The sequence below is a fragment of the Dromaius novaehollandiae genome, chromosome 4 (genome assembly GCF_036370855.1).
Source record: "Dromaius novaehollandiae isolate bDroNov1 chromosome 4, bDroNov1.hap1, whole genome shotgun sequence".
Lineage (NCBI taxonomy): Eukaryota > Metazoa > Chordata > Aves > Casuariiformes > Dromaiidae > Dromaius > Dromaius novaehollandiae.
In genome coordinates this window covers 74,580,716-74,601,580 of record NC_088101.1, presented here as the reverse complement: position 1 = coordinate 74,601,580, position 20,865 = coordinate 74,580,716, and the positions used below count along the sequence as shown (strand labels likewise).

Genomic DNA, 20,865 nt, shown 5'->3' with positions numbered 1-20,865 from the left:
CCCATTGGTATGTAATCTCTGTTGATAAAGTAGGTTCTGATCCTTAAAACCTCTTATTCACATAGGTGTTACTTTAACTACTTGTTCCTTGGGTAATCAAGGATTTGCAGAACTAGAGAAGTATCTGCTTCTTTCTTCTTCTTCCTCTCAGACATGAGGTGGGTATCTTGAGTACAAGGGAGTGTTTTGCGTATTTAGTCTTATGAAAAGATAGCCCAACGCAAAGCACTGTTGAGCACATTTCAAGGTTTCATTTACAGTGAGAAGGAGGTAGGCATGGCCTGTGTACCCTGGGGGGCTCAGGCACCAAAATCAATGGGTAATTGATTTTGAAGGCCCAGATCTGTGCTTAAATCCTCTGTGCAACAGTCGAGGAAGTTAGGAGGAAAGTCTTCATATATTTCCTTTTCTTTTGCTGCCACAGAAGACGATGGTTTACGTACTTTGAAGCAAAGAAAGAAAACTTAATGACTCTATAAGAAATCTTAAAGTATTGATTGTATCTGGAAGGCTGTCTAATTTCTTTCTTTATAAGCTCTGTGCCCTTTCTCAAGTTCAAGGCTATGAATTTTCAAGGTAAAGAGCCATGTAATCCTCAGCAATTTTATATGTTCATGCCAAGGTATAGGATGCAGAATGTCTGGGTAATTAGTCCTAGTAATCTCCTTCCAGCTTTTTTGGCTAAAATGACTGAAAGAATTGACCTTTGTCTCTGCCGTCTGGTACTTCAAGTTCAAATGTTGGCTGTGGATCTGAATGGAGCGAATGCCTAGTCATCTTCCTCAGCATCACTGCCAGCACGGAGACGTGAGACATGGAGGAGGCTGCAGCTCATGGGGCTCTCCTCCATCGGAGCAGCCTGCCAGCTCAGCCGGTTGCATCGCAGCACTCTCGATGAGTCCTGTGAAGGCATCACATGAGTTTCTGTTTATATATAGGATTGAGGAGGGGCGGAAGGAAATAAGGGTGAATGAACCATTTTATTGAAATTTAGTTCATGCTTTCAGTGAAGGTCTGTTTTTCCCTGTGAGCTTGCCAACATCCTTTAATTCATATCACTTAGAATAAAATGACTTCTGGGTATCAGAAAGATTTGAATTGTCTTATCTGTATTGCTTAATAATGATTACCTGGGGATATACAACATGTAAACTGGAAATGAATGTGGCAGAGCTGGTGATACATTATCTGTATTATCTCTACTCTGAGGCCTTCAGTCAAAAGAGAAAGTCATCTGTTATTGTTAAAGAGCACTGCACCATTTCATTCTTTTCTGAGTTGGATTTTCTCCACATCATCCTTGCAACACTTTTCTGAGGAGATATGTGCTGTGACTTCATGTTAAACTTCCTAAATTGTATTATCTTGTGATATAATTTATGTTTCATAAGTAGAGAAAGGAGAGAATCTGTGCTTCCATGCTGAAAGATCTTCACCAGTTTTTCAGAGTCTTGTGATTTTTTTCCTTTTAGTTTCTTTTCTGAACAATCTCCTCTCTGTGTAATTACTGTGTGAAAAGTGGAGACCACGCTTAGATTAAGCCACACTTCCCATAATCCACGTTCCTATGGTGGAATTAAAACTTTTTTTTTTCTTCCAGATACATTGCTGAAACATATCTTATGTTAAGCTGAGTCATCCAACAGTGTAGAAGAGGTATTAATTCATCCTGAAAAGTATCCCTTTTGCTGTGCGGAGTGACAGTGGGCATGTTTCTTAAACTCTGCACTTCATTTTTCACATCAATAAAATAGGGCTAATGTTATTGACCATAATAGTTTATAACGTAGTGAAACCTAGTTAGCTGGGGCAAGATTGTACTGGAGAGGAGTATCACCTGCCTCAAATTCCTCCCCAAATGTTTCCCAGTGAAAGCAAACAAACTGGAAAGGGACAGAGCCTTGTCTCTTGTCTCCTGCTTGCTGAACTGAAGCCGGACTGGTTGTGAGGAGGAGATGTAGCTGGCCTCCTTTATGGGCCTCTGGATTTATCTTGCCATGGAAAAGGAGGTGGTCTTTGAGGGCTGGTGGCTCCTGGGGATAGAATAGTTAGGTACTGCTGAAAACTGGGCTTAGTAGCACAAACCATCCACCTGCAAAATGTATAAGATCACTGGTATTGCTGTTTAACTGAACTCTGCCTTTCTAGTTGTTAATTATATTCCTTTTATGATTTTTAATATTGTAGCTGTATCGTTAGACCTAACAAAATGTTTGTGTTACCTGCTGTGATTTTGAACAATTCATGGTATTAGTATGCCATTTGGGACCATTGTGTTTTCTTTCTGGAGACAACCAAAGCTTGCTTCACTGTTTTTGTGTCTTCGAAGGTGAATGGAAGGCAAGGTTTGGCTCCCATGGTCTTTCATCCAGAAGTTGATTTTGGATCAGCCACAAAAATGAAAGAAGGTGTAGTGAAGGTACAGTATTCCCAATGTCTGTTTGAAATATTTTTATGAAATAGCTTGCTAAGGTAGAAAGTAACCTTAGTAAATCTGTCTGTAACCTCTGTAAATGACAGTGTCTTACACTTCCATTTAGTTATTTCTACACATGTAGTCAATGACAGCATTGTGTTTATCCTATGTCAATGTTATTGCAGCTCTCAATTACATTTGATTTTTGTTTCCTTTTCTTCATGGGTGAGTTAACTAAATATAAAAAAAAATCTTCATTTTTGCTTAGAATTTTATTACATGAGTTTTGTGAGTTTCCCTGGAAACAAGAAAACATTGAAATAAGGTCAGAGAAATGGCATCATGCCAACCATTGTTTCTGGTTTCTTAATCTCAGCTTAATATTGGATAAATGATGCTGCCAAGTCCAACTGTTAGCAGATATTGGTAGGTAATAACTTATGTATAAAGACGAGTATGGTATGTTTGTTTTAATTAGAAGAAAGTCAACATGAATACTTTGTAACGAAGAGTCACTGTGTCATTAAAAACATAAAAAGAATATTTTTTCCCCATCCTGGCATGCAATCTTGAGTAGCTTTGCTCTGCCACCATCTGACTGTGCTTTGTCACCATCTCAAGATTGCATTGTTTCCATCTTATGCAGTCTGTGTCAGCCAAGATTTTTCAGATGGTAAGGCTGAAAACTCCTTTCTGGCTATCTTCACACATATTTATGGAGTATTTTCTCATTTTCCAAATGATGAAAATGCTGGTCCTTTAAACATGAAGATGACTGGTTTTAATGTTAATACAGAGGTCATTCCTAAAGGTTAACTGCTTTATAAATAGCCAGATTGTTCCCTCCACTCACTACAAGTTTGCAATCTGCTTAATATATGCACAGTCAGGGAAAGGCTGCAAATATAATGCTAAAAGCAGACGCTTGGAACTATTGCTCTTGCTTTTCTCTAGCTGATGCAACTGTTTGCAGTAGTTTATTGCCAACAGAACTGCTGTTTCCTCATACTTCGTAATGCTACGAGCCTTCTGAATGCACTTTTCCCATTCCAATACTCCTGAACAGAAGATCTGTGTGAGGAGGGTTTGCAAGACCAAGCCCCTTAATAGAAAGCTACAAATATGTTGTCACCTGCTTAAGCAGTCTAGAACTGAGCTAGCTCATGAAGTTATGCCAGCTGAAGTTGTGGCTGGGAGCACCTAGTAATCAAACGTTTTGGCCAAAGAAATGCACTTCTCAAATCCTATCCAGACAGATTGTTCCACCTGCTTCTCTCTCACATCTTCTTTACCCTTGCAAATGGCTCAAGTTCCCACTTTCAGAGATTTTTCAGCAAGTCTTGCTATCTCTTACCTGCAGCTTTATATCTGTTGACAATTTTTGTTTTCTCATCTACCTATTCAAAGCAGAGCCTAAAAATGCAGATATTATCTGCATCTGTAGCCTTCTCTCTGCAGACAGACCTAGAGGATCTCTGATAATAAATAGCATCCTTGCTCCACAGGAGTTTAACTGTCCTGAAGGTGACTAGGGGATCCAGGAACGTGCTGCCCTTATAAACTCCTGGGTCAAGGCATAGTGTGATCTCTGATACCTGTCTGCCACTGGTAATCTCCAAGAACTCCCTATAAAATTATGGTCTAAAGCATTAAGAAGATGAAGGAGGGAAGGATGAATTTTATGTAAATTTAGTCAGAAAGTCTTTGGAACTAATCGATTAAAATGGGTGGGGAAAGCTGATAGAGCATGATAGACACAGAGACATTTTTTTCCTGCTTTCAGCAGAGATAGTGTTGATTAACTGGGCTTAGTATAGCACTGCATATGTTACCTTAGCAGGGAATTGTTGTTAGTCCTGAGGAAATGCATGACTGACAACGCATGAAGCATTGATGGACTTAACAGGCCATGCTATGGAAGTTATTACAGGTGCAAATTTAGGAAGTCTTAGAGCTATATCCCTGCAGATAAAGCCACTGGTTTTTTATGAAGTTGGTATTGAATTATTGTCCTGTTCCATTGTCAGTATTTTAATTGATGATGAAAAATGGAAACAAATGCAAAAAGAGGTGTTGAAGCCATATTTACAGAATGGATCATATCTGCAGAATGACGTGATATCTACAGAATGGATTCCCATAAAGCCTCAAACTCAGGAGTAATGCTAAGCAAATCTTCCCCACTTCACAATGGAGAGAAGTTTTTGACAACATCTGAGTTCAGATAGACTCTTCTTAGTGCTGGATTCTGGGCAGACCTATAAAGTCCCTGACCATTGCCATGACCATTTCGCAGGGATGACTGGTGGATGGGCGACAAAATTTGAGAGGTTAAAGAAAAAGGCAGTGCAAGGAGCAGCAATAAGAAAATGTGATGGAGTGAGCTTGCAAGTTAACAATTGAGTTTAAAAGAGTCTGTTAAAATATAACTAACATGAAATAACTCAAAATCTAATTTCTCTCTAGAAACAAAGTCATAGTTGGACTGATGGGCAGTAGTGGGAAAAAAAAGTCTCATGGAAATAATTTGGTGTCTCTGTAAGCACCAGGGTGTGAACATATAATGGCTACATGTGTCTGGAAAATGGAAGGTTGAGATTTCAGTGGGTCTCCTTTAACGGGGTGGGGGGGGAGAGAGATACGAGCCTTTGAGTAGAGCACAAGGTTATGTAGCAGTCACGCCATATTCTGCCTTGCTTATTTGGGACAGAGTGCCAGATGCATCACTGTTACATAAGCCTGCTGACCTGTATATAGAGCTTTGTGCTAATAGGAATTTGAGAAGAATAAATCATTTTCAACTCAGTTAACGTGCAGATGTGAAAATAGTGTCTTTTTAAGTTTTATTGTTGCTTTCTGTTTGCTTTCTCTGGAGTTAAATGGCTATACAGGATGTGTTTAAGGGGAAAAAAAATACAAAACTTGTTATTCCCTGAAGGGCTTGCATTTGAAAATAAAACTGGGAGGGGATGAATACTTTGGGTAAGGAGGAAGGGCAAGGAGGTTATGAAGGCTATGAAAGTGCAGTCAGCTGAGTGGTGGGACAGTCTGTAGGTATATGGGTCTGGACCACAAGATGTGCTGCACACCATCCAGAATTACATTCTCTAAGAGGAGCAGTGTGATAAAAATATCATTCCATTTTGCAGAGGATTTTGATAGATTTATTTAGTTTGGATTTATTCTGATTTGAACTGAAAATGAGGGGGTTTTGTTTGCTTGTTTGTTTTATTTAAGTTAATGACACCTGGAACTGGAGGCATCAGAAACCTTGGGTTCCCCAGCTCAAGGCTGTCTGGGTACTCTGGCTGCCTGGACTGCCAAGGAGTTGCACAAGCTTCCAAACTTGCTTCTTGTCTCTGCCTGGTGGGCTAACAGGGAGCTGGCAGCCTCGGAGTTTATGGGCAGGGATCCTCCACTCCGAGTTTCTTGGCAACCTGCCTAATGAGATCTGTAGCGGAGCCAGCAGCTCAGAAGCTCTGAGATCTCTGAGACAATCCTGGAGCAATAACTTCTTTCAAACTCCTACTCTCTGTCAACCTGCCAGGAGTACTGCTGAAGAACAGGGTCAGGGACCTGGCAGGAAATCAGGCATGATTCCTGCAGCCTCATCAAAATTAAATGTTCTGTGTAAAATGTTTGTGACTACTTTTAGTGCCTGATTCTGGAGGTCCTGCAACCTCTTGCTATAGATATATTGTTTCAAAGCCCAGTGAGGAGGAAGAGAACAGGAAGAGATCTCTGCACCGCCCTAGCCGTTCTGCTAGTTCTGGATTGTCTCTGCACTGTTCTGGGATTTATTTGTTATGTCCATACATAACTCTGGCTGGGCCAGGCTAGAAACCAGCTCACTCCCTTGCCCCCCTTACGCAGCTCCGTAGCAGGAATGCAAGTCAGCTGCAGCTCTTCATGTAGTGCTAAGTCGCCTGTAATCAGATGACCTCCAAATCCCAATTGCCCTCATGGCATATGAGGACATGGTTGTTCAGAAAGTCTCTTGACTGGCCTGTCTGGCTGATATGATGGTACTGCGATGACAGATGAAATACATGTTGGCACTCTGAGCTTTTTCCTTTGCCTGCCTTATGGCTGACCTTACAGCCCATGTCTGAGTAGAGATATTGGTCCAAACAATGTGAACAGGAGACTTGTCTGGGCACGTGTGTCCCAAGCACGCACTTAAAATTTAATGCAGACATTCCCCATGTCAGTTATAGCACCCTGAAGGCTACTCTAATTTATGCTTATAATCCACGACTACAGAGTGATGTGTCAGCAGTCAGCGGTCACTGGTAGTGAGCATGATCAGGAAGATGATAGTACCACAAGCTCTGTGGACAGCAGTTGTGACTGTGGCCCCTGTAGGGTGAATTATGACTACTGATGCAATGCAGAGCTGCCCGAATGAAGGAGAGAATCTGGGCCACTGCGTTCATCTTGTCTGATTTCTGAATTTTTCGGTGCTCTGGGGGACAGGATTGTAACAAAGTTGACTTCCTGCTATGTAGGTCATTTGCTGTATGCTGAATCCTTCACTACAGGGTGTAAAACTTGACCATAGAAGCTTGCTCTGCCTCTGTAAATATTGATGGAAATAGCAAATGCTTTTTTTTTTTGTTAATAATTTTCAAGCAGTTAGAATTGGGGTACAATTACTTAGATTTTTACCGTTGGTGAGGCATTAAAATATGTTGTAGTGACATTGTGTTGCAGTTACTAAACTCAGCAGTCTTTAGATTGCTGCATCTGAATGAAATTCACTGTTAATTTGGAGATTTTCCAGATGATACCTGGGCTACCAGCTGATGTCCCAGGGTATTACCCCATGGCACCCCTGAGGCCATGGCCAGGTATCCTCTGTGACTGGCAGACAGGGCCGTGCTGGCTGGTACAGAAATCTCCTGTAGGTTGATCTGGCAACAGGGTGAGCAAGGAACCACAGAAAGCCATTTGCTATTAATAAGCTCCCCGATTTCTGGTGATATTGTTTTGACTGCTACTTTAAAAGGAAAAGAAAAAATCCAAGCTACTCCAGCAGTTATTCTGGCTTTCAACAGGCATTTGTAAAGATCAGGTGAAAGGGGGAAAAAAAAAAGCTCAAATCTTTGTGCTCCTGTCTTCCTATGCTTTTGCAATGTTGTGCAGTGCATCTAGAAATCCTCTACCTCATCTGTTCTGGGTGACCATACATCATTTCTCCCTGCATGGCTGGAGTGGGCTATGGAAATGCTTTGCTGAAATGCGATTTTACCTGAACATTTTTCTTAGGCTGACAGCAGCAAGGCAAAGCTGCTGAGGAGTTACTCACATGACTGTGCATTTAAGGGGAAGATATTTCTTTGTAACTGCTGCAGCTCCATTACAGCAATTAAAAAAAATGTGTCTAAGGAGGTGGCAATAACTCTGAAACTGTCTTTGGTGACTAAACATTATACTCCAAATATGCAGTGTTGCTGATGACTTTTTCCAGTCTGCTGTAAGTCATAAAAGTCTTGTCTCGTACTGAGCAAGCCATTCTTAATAACCTTGACTTTTAAAGGAAATGCCTGTGAACAGACTCCCCCTAAATCAGATAATTTATATAAATGGTTTTATGTTGGACATTTATAGTGCTTTTCAGATTATCAAAAGACCTGAAGGACAAACAGGCCCACATTGGGAGGTGCTGCTGCTCTCCCCAGGACAAAGCTCCTGTGGAGCAAATGTTGCTGTGGGTTGGAGGAATGCAACCCTTGCTCTTCTGGGCAGCCTTTCCCCATGCAAATGTGGACACGACTGGCTGGAAGATCATCTGGTAAAAAAATTAGCATGTCCCAGGGACTGAAGGTCTCAAATGATCTCTGCTTCCAAGGACCTTATTTTGTCCTGCTCGCAACTTGTACTCTTTCTGTCCTGGCAGATCTTTCAGATTTTCATGGTTGCCCTTAATCTTCTCTGCTTCTCTAGCATCACCCTCAGGCCAGGGTGTTATTCTGAGGCACAGGGTTTTCCCTCATAGTCTGTCAGTCCAGTTTGCAATGCCTTGCTGTAAGGAGATTCAATCAAGTCCAGCAAATGAAGCACATTTTTACAAGCTTTGTAGCTGTTACATGTTGCAATTACATCTGTTCCGTTGGTGATTTACAGCTGGTCTGTGAAACTGTATTAAACATTGCCAACAGAACCTTATCATTACTGCAAATTGTTTTGGGGCTGTTGTATGTCAACCTGGGTGTTGCATTTTCAGCACTGGAAGAAACAGCACACATTCCTGTTGCAACTGGATGTATCGTGGTGCTGAAGCACACAGGGGCTTTGCAGCGAAATGTGTTAGATGTGAAGTATTTGTTGTGGTTGTTGCTACTGTCTGTTACTCTTGGTAATTTTTTGATAATGCTCACTTCTTTCATTAACCTCAGTGAAATATGCATATGATGGGGATTGTCTCCATTCTTGACTTTAAAAGACAATCCTTTTAAAATATGCTGTTTCATTGTACTGGGATATGTTATTATTTTGAGATGTTTCTTGAAACCAATATGCCTACTATAGAGAAGGTGACATACTAATATCGTATTTGGAGGTATCATGCTGTTATTGTCTCTACAGTATGAAGTTAACTCATTTGCATTAGCCCTTAAATCCATTATAACTGTCTTAGCGGGAGAGATGTAAATAACACTGGGTTCATGTCCTCAATTTACCTTAGCACAAAAAAAAAAAAAAAAAAAAGTCCATACTTAACAAGTGCCATTAGATTTTCAAGGCTAGGAAAAGCTCTGGGGTATATAAATGGAGTGATGACTGTACATGAAAATTGAAGCAGTAAAGTAAAGGGGGTCCTGTGAAAGATACTTTGAATATAAGGGTGTCTTAATTGTTTCCTATTTAAAGTTGGAATAGGGCCATTCTTTAATTAGGAATAGCACTGGGCAAACCTCTTTATCATTAAAAAATGAAGTTGGTTCCAGGTGGGGTTTTCATTTTTTGTGTGTTCTGAACAATCTGTGACCAGACTTTGATGTTTCCTCATTTGCCATTTTAAAGTGTTGGACTGCTTTATATCAGTGTGTTTCACCCTAAGCTTATTGGCAAGCTGGCTTGCTTTGTCTGTATTTTCGCGATTTTGAGTTGGTGACTGATCTCTTCAGTTTAAATGTTACTGCTGCCTGCCTGCAAAGTTTTGGAAAATTTGATGAGCAAGAGGTTAGACATCAGGATTCCCCTGTAAGCATTTGCCTCTCCAAGCTGGGTGCCTTTCACAAGAACAAGAAACATTTTCAAGGATGTTATATTAGAACATATTTTTGAAAGCAAATATATTGTTTTTAAGTATTTTTATAGGCCATGAATAAAACAGGTAAACTTCAGAATGGCCCTCAGCACAGCGGTGACTTCATCTGTCACATGTCTGTGAGATTCTGTATTTTCAGTTCTTGCTCACTGGGTTTACCCAAACCTACTTAAGACTATAAAATTGTTGTTCTCCAAGCAGTGTGACATTTTGCTGAAGAGTTCCATAACAGTAAATAGCAGCACTAGTCATAGGGTGCATATTGATCACACTGTGGATTCAACTGTTTATGAAATTAATGTATTTTGCACACAGCATGATTAAAACAAGCCTCGTTCCACCCTGCATGAATTCATTTTACCAGAATTACTATATTAGTTTCATAAGAAAGAAACTAGTATAAAGCTAAAGGAACAATGTTCAGTCAGATCTGTACATGCTGTACAAGTAAATACCACTTACTATGTTATACTATTTACTATATAATACCTTTTTTTAAGCACAAAAATTCAGAATAATATAATTTAATTTTCTAACAGAAGAGAATATACTTTTTTCATGGTTTTCAACAGCCAGGTTTTTTAGCTGCTTTTTGTTTTGTTTTGTTTTTTTGGGGTGGGGATGCAGTTTCCTGGGATGCAGCTGACAAAGCTTTTGCTTTACTGTGAGATATAGGGAAGCTCTGGCCTTTCGTGGTAATTGGGATCAATACATCTTCATTCAGAATTTAATGAGATTCTCACATCTCACGATATGAATCTATCAATTAGATATGAACTTTATGAATAGCAAGTTGTTCGTGAGAAGAGTACACTAACTGCTATTTGATTTTTTTTTTTTCAAACATGGAAATCTGGAAATTAAGTTTTCATAAGGATCAGTATGGTCTTTGTTACGCAACATTTCTTCACAGAAATGCTGAGGGATCCCATGTGTATTATGAAAAACACAGCTTTGCAATATTTCCTTTCTGCAGTCATTTTCTTTTTTTTTTACATTTTTTCAATATGCAGGCCATCATATTTTTTTCTAAAGATGTTTATATTATGAAATAAAGATGTACTATAAAATATATATGAAATAGTATAACAGATAATTTTCTATTAAGGTATGTATGCCACACACATTTTACTTTCTGTAATTAATATAAATGGTAAGATTATTGAATGTTAATGAATGTGTTGGTTAGACTAAGCAAAATATGTGTTCCCTCATTATCAAATATTGAAGAATAGTGTAAGTCTTAATTCCTGACATTTTTCTGTCATTTGTTCTTCTGTAGCTCAGGAACACTGTTAGGAGCCAGCTGAGCTTCAGTGATACCAAAGTGAGGATAATATGCAGTGCTTGGTAGGGCAGGGATAGAGCAGAGTAATTCTCTTACGTTTTGCAGCAAGAACCCTTTTCAGCTGTTGTATAGCATCTTCTTCAAATGTTTGTTCACGATAGCAAAATATATGTACATTCTTGTTGGGTATAAAGAGATTTATTAATATGTTGACTGTTGCACTTTCTTCCCTTTAAGTACCTCTAATGATACAAAGCAATGGTAATATGGTGTAACCATCCTGTAGAGCAGGGGAGAGGCATAAAGCACTTGCTATGGACTTGTGACTTCAGATCTTCAATGTCATATTCTGTATATATTATCAGAAAATGTTCCCAGTACATTTTGACTGAGAGTAGAGGCAAGAGTGAAGCAGCTGGTTCACTGCTTAAACCCACCGGAGATACTTGGAAAATTTAGCAGACATCATTTTGATGGGCTTTCTTAGAGGTTTCACCTTATTTCATGCACTCTTCGAGAGAATCAGAAGAAAGTAATGCCTCTCTTTTTCCATCCTTATCTTTCCAATGGAAAGACCTCTTTAGCTGGAAATCTTGTGAGTGTATTCATTAATTTGAAAAAACAAACAAACAAACAAACAAATCCCCCCCAGAACAGGGACTCTTTGAACATGATGTGGAGACTCTAGGAATGGTTGCTTTGCTGCTGCAGGTTCTGCACGGACAGAAATGTGTGTACAGTCCTGCTGCGGTTTTTTTCTTCTTACAACCCTGCTGTTTATCTTACACTTCTCTGTATTGGTTTGTTTCCTTCTGACCTTGATGCACACTCAAACATTTTTGCAGAGCTTTTACTGCTGTACCTATTTGAGCGAGGGAGCAGGGTGGCTTATACCATGTGCCTTGCAAGGGACAGTCACCATTGACCCTGGTAGTGAAAATGGTGCTGTGATTCATGGAGGACTGAAAGGGATGGAGGAGTTAGATAGGAGAAATGTGTTTAGAAGAAGATGCTGTTGGTGAGCACTGTCTCTGCTTCATCATTATGAGTGGAGATGGAAGTGCTTGTATGGGCTGGTCAGTACCATTTCTATCATTGTCTTCTTTAGATCATCTGTCTCTGAACAAGCTGAACTGGTCAGGTGATAACACCTTCGGCTGGCAGTACTGGTGTTCTCTGAGATTCTGTAAAAATGTTAGTTCAGATACAGACTTCATAGCACTATCCCACTGCAGAATAAGTGTATTCTAATCTGCTTCATTCCTCTCATCACCTTATGTGAATGCATGTAAAAAAGAGAAATTGGAAACCTGGTGAATATCACTATATCACTTATTTTACCTGTCAACATATGGGGCAAACTTGTCTTGTTTGAGACAAAAGAAGATTTGTTTGAAATATAAGAAGGGAACAAATTGTCAAAATGTTACTAATTTTTGCACAGTATCCTGGGCTGTATGAGCAGGAGCACAGCCAATATATTGAGGGAAGTGATTATCTCTCTCTACTCAGCGCTCATTAGCTCACACCTAGAAAAATGCATCCCAGTATAACAAAAATGTTGACAAACTGGACTGAGCTCCATGGAGAGCCACCAGGATGGTTGGGGGCTGGAGCGCATGTCTTGTGAGGAGACGTGGAGGGAGCTGGGCATGTTCAACCTGGCGGAGAGACTCAGGGGGACCTAATAGCAGCTTGCCAGTGCCTACGAGGAGGTCTTTGAGAAGACAGATCCAGGCTCTTCACACAGCACATGGTGGGAAGATAAGACACAACAGGTGTAAGTTGAAAGGAGCAAGGTTCAGAGTGGATATGAAAAAGCCGTTTTCCCCATGAGGACAGTCAGACACTGGAACAGGCTGTCCATAAATGTTGTGCATTCTCTGTCCTTGCAGATTTTCAAGACTTGACTGGATAAAGCCCTGAGCAACCTGGTCTGATCTCATAACTGACCCTGCTTTGAGTAGGATGTTGGACTAAATGATGTTCTGATGTCCCTTCCTATGATCCTATAGTTTCCTGAGACTTAGTACACAATGAACAGGGATAGATGAGGAAGGCTGGGAACAGCCAGATCAAATAAATGCAGGCAATTCACAGAGGTCACAGAAGATTTGGAGAATGTCAAGTGAGAATGTGAAAGTGGATCACTGATTTTTGTTGTGTTGGAAATGATTCAGTCCTGACTAGTATTTTAAGGTTATGTTCCTCTGGAAATTGTCTACAGCTTACAAGATGTTCTCTAGCTTCCCTTTAGCATCAGCTATCCTTACCTACCTGTTACACCTGTAAGATAAGCAGTTTTGTTGTGCCCAGTGTGACAGTTCTCGCTGTTGATTTAACTTCCCTTGCATCTGCCTTGCAATGTCCCAAGATTCTGACGGGGTTCAGGGCTCAGATGGCGCAACCTTATCAGTTTTATTTCCTAAGGTTCCCTTTAAGACTCCAATGTTAAGGAGAAACCACTTTTGTTTAATGGCCTTCTGCATTAGCAGTTCTTTGCATTAGTGACTAAAATTGATTTTGCTCATCTTGTGATGTGAAGGAGCCTGAGCCCAGTCTCTGCATCATTGCTCAAGCATGTGCTTTAGCCCTAACAAAGAAAAGGAAGCTAGCAGATTTCTGAGCACCAGAAATACCCAGGCTAAAGGTCTTGGATAGCAGGACTGTTGATAAAGACTCAGCTGGTTTTCAGTGATGCACAGTTGGAAACTTCACCTTTGTGCTTAAGCACTATAAATGTTTGGTCAGTATTTTTCTCTGGTAAAATGACATTGTGAAGACCTTTTTTATTTGCATCAAGCATTTCACAAAAAAGACTTCCTTCCTGACAAGAGGAGAGGGATTATAGGTAATTACAAGAGAGTTCAGTAGTGGCTTATGTTGCTGTGTTACTTAGAGTTAGAAAAGTGGTGTGAAGAAAAAAAATAAGGATGAATGATAAAGATATCAGCAAAATAAGACTGTAAGGAGCAAAAGGGTTCAGAAACACCTGGAGAGCAGAAAAAAGGGATAGATAAATACAGTCACTTAGGAGGGAACAAGGACAGACTTAGCTAGAAAGAGTGTGAAGGGGAAGGCAAAGAGTCAGACAAAAATGAGAGAAGATATGTAATTGGTGAATATATTAAGAAAAAGCATAAAAATGGAAGGAAAAAATATGCAGAAGGATGACTTTTAAATTTTTGAATCCTCCTGTGTTTCACAGTACATTTAGCAAATATCCTTTATCCTTGTTTGGGAAAAAGGATTGGGAACTTGGTTTAAATTTAAATTGGTGGATGGCAAAAGATGTGGTCACTAATGTGCAAAAGATACGTGATCCTTGAAAGAATGAAGTTTGAATCTGGCTCCGCTATTCTGGCCACACCAGCTTTCAGACCCACTACTTTAGGGACTGCTTTCCCTTTGAAAGAGTCAGTAAATATTGGCAACAACAGATGGCTCCTCTGTGAGCAATAGGAGGACAAAAAGTGTAAACTCTCTATCTTCTAAAGTAATGCTAAGTTTTAGGAGGTCCTAGAGCGAGAGAGGTCAGAGAAATCTCATCCCTCTGATCCTCCCTAACAGTGATGGGATCGCAGCAGGCAGAATTTGTGTATGAGTGGAAAGGTAGAGACAGGAATGTATTTCAGATCATCCCAAAACGCAAGACTAGCTCTGCTGTTACCACATCATGTTTTTCTTTGTAATATTAATTATAAAGGGTTAAGTGCCTGGTGTCCTGCAAACGATTCTTGGAAACTGTGGATAGCAAGTGCTATAAATGTGTGCTGTTGGCTCCTGTTCCAATTGCAGTTAGCCTAGAAGGACTTAAGTACACCAAGAAGATAGTCCATGGAGACTGTGTTTTCATATGGGCACACCAGTAGCCTTCCCTTTATTGTCTGGGGATGAGAATGAACTACCGTGGACTCTGCTTGTTTACAATATTGCCTGGACTCTGTCTGACCTTGAAGAGAAAAGGGATTTCCAAACCTGTCTTGTTTGGATCCACCTCCAAAGGATGCAGAGAGAAGGTATAACAACTTAAGAAGGCCGCAAAAAGCTCCTGGTGTTGTTTTGAATCAGAAGCAACTCTGAACTTTTGCCACCTTCTAATCCAAGCTGGAAACTGGAACTAGAGAGTGTGGAAGGGCTCCAAATGCCTCTCATCACTGGGCTTATAAACATGCTCTTGCACAACTGTCTCCTGGCTAAGTTACTGGCTCTTGCATACCTCGCTGGTTTTGTTTCCTACAGTATCCTGTCTAGCTGCTTCTCCAAAAAATAGTGGTCTCCCCTTTATTACTCTGCTTCACTCTGCAGGATTTTTTCAGTTCTGTTCTTCACGCTTGGAAAAAGTTGCCCATCTGAAAGTACAAGCCACAGAGGCTCTTGTCTTTCTCATTTTTTAATTTTTTCTCTTTTCAGGGGGAATGTCAGTGGATGGGACATGTTTTAATAGTGACAGTTAATTACTATTACCAGCCTGTTATTCTAATAATAATTAAGATATAGTAGTTAAAAGAAATCCTTACGTTATCATTTTCTATACTCCTGATGTACTAAGATGTATATTTCTCTAATAGACATCAAGTTTTAGCCAGGGTTAATATGTAGGCAGTGCATCACTGATGGTGTTTAGCAACAATAATAATTATAATGACAGCCAGTGGAAATTTCAAAGCCAGATATAATGTTTTGCAGGCTTTGAAACTTAATATCTGAAAAAGAATTCAGAAGATGAATATTGCTCTGGGAAGAGGCATAGGAATAGGAGTTACTTGGAAGGTTGGATTTGTGATGGCTGTCATCCTTGGGATGAACTTTATCCAAGAATCATCAACATACCATGAGTCTACTGTGATCGCTGCCAAGGGGATCATGAAATGGTGTTAGGAAAATGCAGTGAGTGTTCATTCTCATACTGATAAATGGACGAGAGGAAATGGTTTAGAAGTAGGAAGAGCAAAGTGGGAAAGTATGGGTTGTGTTCTTCTTCTTAGAATTAGTAAATCACAGGAGAACATCCAATCACAGGATAACAATTCAGTTTCCATGCTGTGTTCTCTCAACATGGACATTATGTTAATGTTCAAAAGGGAGCACTAAGGTACACTACTTTTCAAGTGCTTTATTTTGGCCTTGAATGAAAAGCAATTCTTTAAATTGTGGAAATCCAGATACTTATTGTATGTTTTAGCCGCTTTGTATTTTTCCCTTCCTCTTTTCCAGGGAAGAATGTATCAGGCACACAGAAGAAGCAATACTGCTCTGAAGGAATGATGAAAGGTGCTTTTGGTTTCGTGGTTACCACAGCTGCTTCATTATGGGAAAATTTCATTGTTATGAAAAGCTGCACCAACTTACCAACTGCAATGAGTTAGCTGCATCTTGTCATGGAAGTTGGTGACACAAGCAAAGCAAGTGTATGGTTTGAGAGTTTTTTCCGTTTTGTTTCCTTAGAATCTCAGCATTTGCATTTTAAAGGAATTGTCATGTTTAGCACAAATCTCAGTCTTTGCTTATGTGGGTATGTCATAGCTATAGCCTTACACAGCTTTGAGCATTCCTGAAAGAGGTGCTGGCTTTGATCTGAGTTCAGATGTTCGGTGTTTCTGAGGATGGGGTACTTGAAGGTACAAACTATCCCAAGGAAATGAGACAGAACTGCACTTTACAAGGGTAAGTAGGAGTTGAGGATGCACTTAATGTGCACTGAGAAGCACTTGGAACATCAAAGGACTGTGTCCTAATGCTCTAGATCGTTTATTTCAATCACATGAATAGTCCACGCTGAATTTAACTTTCAGATAAGGCATTCACATGCATATGTGCTTTTTCTGAAAGAGGTGCTTTTGTACACACAGGCTGGTAACAATTCATGCAGTGCACACACATATGCAACCACAATGTGCAACACAGATTTATGAACCCATAACCCCTGCTATTCCTACCTGAGTACCTATTTGTGAATGCAGGGAGATGCAGACACAGGCACAAGACTTGAGCATAAGGGATCATACAGATATGCACAGTCCTCCTCTAACTAAAAGCTTGCACACAGCCCTGTTGAAGTCAATGGCATTACTCCTGCTGCTTTGAATGGGAACAACTACTTTTCCAAACCATCCCTTACAGTGTAATGCACTTCCAGTTTTGATAACCATTTTGCAACTTGCATTTACTCTTAATTTTTTTTTAAATTAGCTATTTGCTAGAATGTGCTGCTCTTTACAGTGCTTAGTCTCCCAGTAATTCCAGATATCCTTTGAAAGGAAGCAGAAGGATAATAAATTGTGGAATCCCAAGTCAGATTAATGTAAAGTGCATTTCTAGATTATGATTAGTAACAAGATGACATGTTGGCATGGTAACACTTGAAGCTTATCTACAAGTTCTTAAAATAAAGCAACAACATATGTGTGGGTTTCTCTCCATTTGCATACTATCCACCTGAAAACATATCGTTTCCACAACACACATGCAATTAAACCCTATTTCTTACTTTCAAGTGTTCAATGAAAATATCGTGCCTCTTTTCTAGTATTTATGCATAATCTCCTACCATGAATTATAAATGTTGGTAATGAACCTGTCCATTTTGTAACGTCTTAGGCTTTCTGCCATTTGGTTCCATTTTAAAATGATTAACACAAGGAACATAAAATGTCCTTCATTCTCTTTGTGGTTCATACAACATTCATCTCCCCTAAAATTAGCCACCTCCTAGTATGAAAATTGTTTTACCAATATTGGAAAATTCTGTTTATTAATTAAATTGATAGAGCAGTGGATACATTTCATGTGGCTGAGGATGGGGAATTAAAATCCCAGCTTTACCTCAAATCACTGTAATAAAGCAGTAAAGCTTTTAATGTGAGATTGTTCTTAGCTGAGACAGAGAGCCTAGCTATTATTTTCTAGTTGCCTTATGGTGAGGAGAAAAGTCTTGCCTAGTTGTTATAGTCTGTTCAATTTTCTTTCATTAAGCAGAGTTAACTTGTTCGGATATGTTATCTATATATGGTAAAGGTGCTGATTTTCAGGGACTGTTTTACTTGTATCATTTTTTCATGTTAAACTGTTTCTCAGAATGCAAAATTGGGCACTTTGTTTCAATTGCTTTATATGCACAGTATTACTTTGACCAAATTCATTGCAGTCAACATTAAGATGCTGCTATAAATTCTGCTTATGTAAATACAACCTTCTCCTGTCACCCCAAATGGACGAAACAGGCAGTGCTACATGTGAAATATGATTTCTTTCTCAGTTCACTTATTTCCATATACTCCACTGTATAAAGCATGGCAGGATATTGAAAATATAGCTTACAGTGTTTCCACAGCTCCTTACACAACCTGGAAAGCCCAAAATCTCTTGTTCACACCACCATGGATGGCAGACGCTGGAAGTATGGAGATTGAGTCACTGCATGATAATCGTGTTACATTCAGAGTAATACAATTGGCTGGGAAATATTTCACACACACGGTAGAGTTCCCAAGATAAACCTCCTGCTGAGGCACGGTTGATGTTTGTCCTTGTGGCCTTTTAAAAAGTGGAAACCCTGATCTGTATTTCATAAATCTATCTGTATTTGTAGCTTGTAGATGAAGGATTTTAGTATTTGAATTTAGCATGGTTGTGGGTGGAGGGAGGAGGGACATGTGCATGCTGGGTTTTGCCACTAATCCTTTGGAAATCCTTTAGTGCCTTAAGGAGGCAGAGGAGGAACAGACCTTAGGATTACAGAAACTTGTTCAAACCTCTTTCCTGCTTCAGCAGAATTCCTTTAAAATATATTGTGCCTTTGGCTCCAAACATATTTGCATTAGAAATCAGTAGCCATGGGATTATGGACAGGAATTTTTGTCCCTGCACTAATCTTAGGAAAGAGAGTATAATGTTTCTTATATAGAACATGAATTAAAAATATAGATAACTGAGGTTCAACCACTGGAATCCATGTGTAAATCATTTTTTGACAACTAGGAATGTTGCAAGTTCGAGGTAAAACCAAGAAAAAGATGAAGTTTAAATGTACTGGATGAAATACTTGTACCACTGAAATGACTGGCAAATTTCCACTGGCTTCCCTGGGACCAAGATTTCATGCTTTCTCCTACTTGGCTTACAAAATGCTCACGTATGATACCTAAGCATCATGCTCTCTTTAATGTTTTCTATGCACATAAGAGAGAGGAAAACAGAGATTAGTAGTTGTGGAAGCCTGCTTTGATTTGGAGTTGGGATCTGTGGTATAAATCTCTCTTCACTATTGTTTCTCTGTGTAACATAGACTCTTGCTGTGGGAATATGAATATGCAAATGTGAATTCCAGCATGAGAGGTTACCGCGCAGTGTGCACTAGCGGATTCTGAACAACCGCATTTCTCTGCTCTCTGAATTGTGGTTTTGTCTTTTTTTTTAAAAAGAAGGAAAATGTAGTTAGCAGGTGAAAACCATTCCTGTGCAAAAAGCCTGTGTGAGGCAATTCATGCACTCATTTAGGATCCTAAGCAGATCTTAGGTGAAGCTGAATAGGCCCTTGGCTCACGGATGAGTTTTACCTTTTAGTAATTTAGAGCAATTTATTGGTATAGAGCTGAAAAAAGAAAAAAAAAGTGAGGGTTTGGAAGTGAGTGTGCTGGTGGTTTTCTATTTTGCTCCCTGTGATAAGAAACGAGTTTTAAAGAATTATGTAAATAGTTAAAAGAAAATCATTCCATGACCATGGCTCACAGTATGCAAGACAAGACTCAGCATGGAACAAATTTTTATGACTTGTTTGCAAATTAAGCTTCTGTCTTTTGTTTGGAACTTTGAAAAAGTAATCATGTAAATAAGACTTACTACACTCATTTGTTTGACTGGAAAAAAAGATATTTCCCCACCTCCTTTGGTATTAATGAAAAATCTGGGATGCATAATATATGCAGGGTTTGGCTTTTGAGCTCTAGTGCCATGCAGCTGTTTAACTCTTTTGCACAGCCAACAGCGATGCTAGCCAGAAGTCATGAACAGCAGTTGTTAGGGACACAAATTGGGATCCATTTGAAGAAGTGCCAAAGAATGCGTTAAAAGCTTGGGGTTTATGGTTTGATACTTATTAACCAAATGAACCAGCTGGGTTTTTTTTGTTTTGGTTTGGTTCCTTTTTTGTAAATAAGTACAAAAATTTAAACTATTACTCATGACTGCCCTGCAGCCGGGTGTCAAGGTAGAGAAGCTAACTGATAATGTTTCAGTAATATGAAAGATGCCAGTCTGGTTTTGATCTATTCCATTAAAACCTGATGGTTAACTTTTCAGCAGTGACTTTCACTTTAAGACATTTGTCACAGATATCAAATGTACATATGTATTAATTTTCAGTGTAACTAGGGAGGATACAGAACTGTAATGCAGTCACAAAAGTCTACTTGATGATTACCACAGATTTGTAACTCTCACTTAAATTATGTAAGATAAGTTGACATTTTATCTTGTTAACAAGATGTATTTTTCTATGTTAGTTAAATGTATAATTTGTATAATTTTGTATATTAAATGTATGCATATTTTAAATTAAAAACTTTATAATTTTAATTATTTTTAATGCTAAAATGGTGGTGGAGATTCTAAAATATAATTGTAAATACAACTTAAATTAATTGGGGAATTATATGAAAGGTGATGCATTTGTACATTTGGGAACAAATGCAGAGCATGAGGTGTGCTTGTCTTTATGTGTTGTGATGTAAAGTGAAACACAGGGGTGAAATATCACAGCAAATGTCACAGGATTTTGCAAAACGTAAGCTGGTTTTACATGAGTGGATCTAATTTTAGCTCAAAATACATTGGTGTAATGTCAAGAGGCAGGATTCAGGCTACTTACTGTGGGTCCTTAATTTAAGA

The 20,865-nt window shown here is 39.3% G+C and overlaps 1 protein-coding gene across 1 annotated transcript in view; it reads left to right on the top strand.

Annotated features, from left to right (window-relative positions):
• C4H4orf50 (chromosome 4 C4orf50 homolog) overlaps positions 1-20,553 on the top strand; it is an 86,165-nt gene extending 65,612 nt beyond the window's left edge. The window contains exons 22-23 of the mRNA XM_064511754.1: positions 2,330-2,419; positions 16,195-20,553. The gene's annotated coding sequence lies outside the window, so the exon portion shown is untranslated. The remainder of the gene's footprint in view (positions 1-2,329; positions 2,420-16,194) is intronic.
• Positions 20,554-20,865: the final 312 nt, after the last annotated feature.